Here is a 6,000-nt window from a genome sequence, read left to right as displayed (position 1 = left end):
GCTCTTAAATTCGGCAACTTTTAGAGACCGATCGTGCTTGGGCTGTATAGCCAGTCAAGGTCGCTAAACTCTCATTATCCGTTTAGAGATTTTCTGAAAAAACGATGGTTACTGTCTCATTAGAAACTAAAACCTTATCAAATATGGTGGCTTTCGGCTGTCATCTGCTCTTTTCGGGTTGTTGTCACTTTGACATATTCATCATTTCCATTCTCAATTTTAAAATAACTAAAAATATGATAAACAGTTGTCAGATCAATATTCATTTAACAAGCCAGTGCGTTGATACAGGTTATATTCTACTGAATTTACTATATCCGTTATTATTACGTAATTATATAAGTCCCGTGTCCAGGTAAAAATAACAATTTGTGGTTTGTATGTCAGGTGAAAGTGACAACGGGTGGTATGTATACTAAAATGTTTATCGTCTTCTATTATACATGAGGGTGTGGATGGGGGTTTATAGAATAGAAAATTATTGACCAAAAAATAAAGAATACAAAAAATAACCAGACAAATATATAGAAAAGAAAATGATGAGGTACTAGAATATATGGAATAAAGAATGATCGACAAAAGGTATAACGATTAAAAAAATTGCCTAAAATGATAGAATACAGAAATAATTAATCCCTATTCAGACCCTCATAATATGACGATGACATTTAGCTTTAGGACAATTATGGGCATGTGATACAGTTTTAGAACCACAGTGATTTTTTTTTACAAAAGTTCACATATATACAAGCTAATTTTTACAAAATCAATTTGTATATGTAATAAAAATTATATCTTCATGTGCTAAATTTAAAAGACAAATGGGTTTGAATTATTCGACATTAAATAATTTTACTTATAACATTTCGGTTTCTTGGACATTTTTGTCCTTTGAACAGACATCCTTAACTTTTTTGTTTCAAAAGATAAAGATATGCGGATTTCGGTAAAGAGATGAGGGATATCTTCGTTATAAAATTGGGCTCTGCATTTGTGTAACAATTCTTTGTTAATATTTAATTTTTGTGAAAAGAAATTGATACAAGAAGAAAAAATGGTATTTTTGATGTATATTTATCTAGTTAAAAAAAGTCGGTAATTTCTTCATAAAAGTTGCAACGAATAATCTTCATACAGTATCAAGCAAAATGTCATGTCTAAAATGAGGGGGCCATAACTGATAACACTTTTTCCTTAAAAAAATGAAAAAATAATTATTTGGATAAGAAAATAACCCAGATATTTAGATATATTAGAATACAAATATTTTTTTTATTTTTTAAAAATCATTTAATATTCATCGGTTTATGATTAAATGAAAAATATAGAAAATTGTTAAGTTGTTTTTAAGGAAGGAAAATAATGTTTGTCCCGAGAAACCCCCCCCCCCCCCTCCTTATAATTGATCATTAATTTACCTAAGTGGGGGCTTAAATTTGGAGACCGATCGCGAGGCCTGACTGCCATAAACAACAGATAACGAACAGCAAACAGTGGATACACCAATTGATATGTATGAAAGACAACGGCGGACACAAAATGGTTGCACTGAAAAAAAAATTTTCAAATCTCCTTATCAAATTAGAAATGCATTTTAAAAAAACCTTGGGATATCTTTTACAGTTTGGAATTGGAATTGGAATTAAAAATTGCATTTCCCAAAGAGTTTCAGGTAAAACCCCGAGAATCTCACCTCCTAGAAATTTGAAGTGTCAGGATGTTTGAAAATATGTATGAATTTTATTACATACTTGAAATTGTATAAGGAATATAAAAAGATTCAGTATGTTTACTATACAAACAAACAACAGACACCAAGTGATAGATACAATTGTGGCTTATATTGTATAATTCATTTTTACTGAGAGCAAAATTTGATTGATTGATTATTTAGTGGTTGTTTAAACGTCCAGTGGCAAAAATTTCATGCATATTCAGGACGAAAAGTCGTTTCAGAAGTATATTATGAAGTATTTGGTATTACAAATGTTTAAATTTTCTCATTATTTGGTAAATTTCATTTTCTTAGCTATTTCTAATTAATTTGTACGAATCAGATTTTTCTGACAAATTATATATTTTGCTCTAAATTAACTCATACGATTCTGATAATATAAGGAACATTGTAACTTAAGTAAAAAAAAAAGAGATTATGATTGTTTAATCAGTTGTTATGCAAGTTCGCTCGTGTCTGTTGGATCACTGATTTTCGGCAATATCAAGGAAAAACCGGCACGTTCCAAATATTGTTCAACTACTCATTTAATGGTGATTCTTTTTCTTTAAAAATTGGAATTTATGTAATAAAAATCTATCTATCTCTACCATAGTATGAAAACAGAGTACAAGTAACACGTCCTTTCTAGTTCTTAGTGGCATATTATAAGTCCTTAGCAGTGTTTAGACGTACAGACAGAAAACAGTCGAAGGCCACCAATGGGTAGAAAATCCCGCACCGAAGGCGTTTTTCAGCTGGTCCCTAAACAAACATGAATTTTAGTTCAGTGATAATGGACATCATACTAAACTTCGAAACATACAAATATTTCCTAAATTTCGGAACGTAAACATATGATAATTAATTAGTTAAGGTTACAGTTTAGGAAGATAAAAAAAGAAGGGGGGGGGGGGGGGGGTCAATGCATTTGAATGGGGACATATGGTTAAAACCACCCCTTTTATCCTGGGTTGAGAACCCTCTTTTTAAAAATGGCTGGAATCGCCACTCTTTAAAACATACCAATTTATAAATTATTTATATTAAGTAGAATTATAAAATCGATGAGTTTTATAATTTGACAACACTCATTGATATTGGAAATACTATACTACAATTAATTTATTTAATACATGGAGTGTTTAGTAAAACTGTCGACCAATCAACACAGAAAGATTACCCTTATAGATTTTCATTATCATACATCAATTTAAAATGAAATTCCAAATAAAATGGCTTTGAGAACCGTGTATTAAGCGCTTATCGTTCATTCGTCAATGAATCATTCACCGTGCGTGTATCGTGCGTGTATCGTGTGTTCATCATTCATCGTGCATCGTGCGTGTATCGTGCTTTCATCATTCATCATTCATTTTTCGTTAATCCTCCGTGTAATGCTCATCGCTCATCGTGCGTGTATCGTGTATCGTGCATTCACCGTGCGTGTATCGTGCATTCACCGTGCGTGTATCGTGCATTCATCGTGCGTGCGTGTATCGTGCGTGTGGTCAGTTTGAATTTTAGAAGGTCTGTATTCATTTGACTCACATACAATGCATTGTTTAGCATTTTGTTACATTTCTGTTAATTTTATTGCTGGTTAAATAAAAGCAGATGCTATTTTTATCAAACTTTTGTAAGGGTATTTTTAATTATTCAATTTTTTCAGTTTTTTTTTCGATTGTGTTTGTTAGTGACTTAAAAAATAATTTTAAGTATAAACATGTTATTAGTTTAGGCAACATTACTTTCTTGATGTTCAAATCTAAGTAACAAACAAAAATTGAGGGGATCGCATAAATCAAAATAGAGCGACACCGGGTGCGACGACAAGGGAAGAGTCTCCTACTATGAATGCACCAACAGCCTTGCGATTCCATACTCAATCAAAGAGTCTCCTACTACGAATGCACCAACAGCCTTGCGATTCCATACTCAATCAAAATGTCTCCTACTATGAATGCACCAACAGCCTTGCGATTCCACACTCAGTCAAAGAGTCTCCTACTATGAATGCACCAACAGCCTTGCGATTCCACACTCAGTCAAAGAGTCTCCTACTATGAATGCACCAACAGCCTTGCGATTCCACACTCAATCAAAATGTCTCCTACTATGAATGCACCAACAGCCTTGCGATTCCATACTCAATCAAATTGTCTCCTACTATGAATGCACCAACAGCCTTGCGATTCCATACTCAATCAAAATATCTCCTACTATGACTGCACCAACAGCCTTGCGATTCCATACTCAATCAAAATGTCTCCTACTATGAATGCACCAACAGCCTTGCGATTCCATACTCAATCAAAATGTCTCCTACTATGAATGCACCAACAGCCTTGCGATTCCACACTCAATCAAAATGTCTCCTACTATGAATGCACCAACAGCCTTGCGATTCCACACTCAATCAAAATGTCTCCTACTATGAATGCACCAACAGCCTTGCGATTCCACACTCAATCAAAATGTCTCCTACTATGAATGCACCAACTGCCTTGCGATTCCACACTCAATCAAAATGTCTCCTACTATGAATGCACCAACAGCCTTGCGATTCCACACTCAATAAAAATTTCACAAAAGGGAAAGGACACAATCGGTAAAATTACGACGACTCTGGTATAAATCCACGACTGCGTGAACAGTTGTCACATCATGAAAAACATCCAAAATGCCTATCCCGATAGATTAGTTAAAATTGAGAATGGAAATGGGGAATATGCCAAAGAGACAACAACCCGACCAAAGAGCAGACAAAGCCGAAGGCCACCAATGGGTCTTCAACGCAGCGAGAAAATCCCGCACCCGGAGGTGGTCCTCAGCCGGCCCCTAAATAAAATTGTGTACTAGTTCAGTGAAAATGGACGTCACACTAAACTACAAAACATGTAAATGAACTAAAATAAAAAAAAAAACATACAAGACTAACAAAGGCCAGAGGCTCATGACTTGGGACAGGCGCAAAAATGTGGCGGAGTTAAACATGTTTTGTGAGATCCCAACCCTCCCTCTATACCTCTAGCCAATGTAGAATAAAGAAACACATAGCAATACGTACAGTAAAACTCAGTTCAAAAGAAGTCCGAGTCCTATGTCAGAATAGGTAACAAAAAAAACTAAGCAAAATGACAATGATACATAAATGAACAAAGGACTACTAGCACAAACTAGTACTAGTTGTTTGGTTATTGTCGCATTATCGTGTCCTACCCTTTTCATTCTCTAAATTATGCTCCTACTTCTATTCATCCGTGTACAGTTTGTACACCCAACGTTTATACTTTTTTTTCGCTATTTATTACACTCCTCTTTATTTTTTCCATTTACAAGGAGGTTAATACCAGGAAGGTGTTTCTATCTACTATTCATTAATTAAACCTTTTAAACTACATACCTGAAAGATATTTCAACAATTATTCATATAACTTTTAAATGATTTCACATTGCTGTGGAAGAGAACTTTGATACTCTTAAATGCAATACATTCAATTACCTGTGCTGGACGTGACATATTAAGTTTTATAAATTGTTGATGTTTTGAATACAATTACTGAATTTAACCCAATTTCAAATATCCTTTTATCATATTAATTTGTTAAAATACAAAAATAAATGATTTGAGATTCAATTTCAGATAAGTAACTATTACATATTCAAAGTTATAAACAATGACTATTTGTACACATATAAACATTCTTGAATAGATTTTTCTGATAACTGTACTGAAAGAACCGAGCACTGTTGAATAACATGCCATGAAGAGTTACGCTTCTACATGGCATTAAAATTTTGGTTTGTACTTGTTTTTGAGATTCTGGTTTGTACTTGGCTTTAATATTCTGGTTTGTACTTGGCATTGAGATTGTGGTTTGTACTTGACATTAAGATACTGGATTGTACTTGGCATTAAGATTCTGGTTTGTAATCGGCATTAAGACACTGGTTTGTTCTCAGCATTAAGATTCTGGTTTGTACTCGGTATTAAGATTCTGGTTTGTACTTGGCATTTAGATTCTGGTTTGTACTTGGCATCAAGATTCTGGTTTGTACTTGTCTTTAAGATTCTGGTTTGTTCTTTGCTTTAAGATTCTGGTTTGTGCTCGGCATTAAGATTCTGGTTTGTATTCGCCATTAAGATTCTGCTTTAAGATTCTCGTCTGAACTCGGCGTTAAGATAATGTTTGTACTCGGCGTTCAAATTCTGTTTTTTCTTGGCATTAAGATCCTGCTATGTACTCGGCATTACAATTCTGGTATGTACTTGACATTAAGAT

This window comes from Mytilus californianus, unplaced genomic scaffold (genome assembly GCF_021869535.1).
Source record: "Mytilus californianus isolate M0D057914Y unplaced genomic scaffold, xbMytCali1.0.p SCAF_8, whole genome shotgun sequence".
Lineage (NCBI taxonomy): Eukaryota > Metazoa > Mollusca > Bivalvia > Mytilida > Mytilidae > Mytilus > Mytilus californianus.
The sequence above is the reverse complement of the archived record's forward strand: the minus strand, read 5'-3'. Positions refer to the sequence as shown.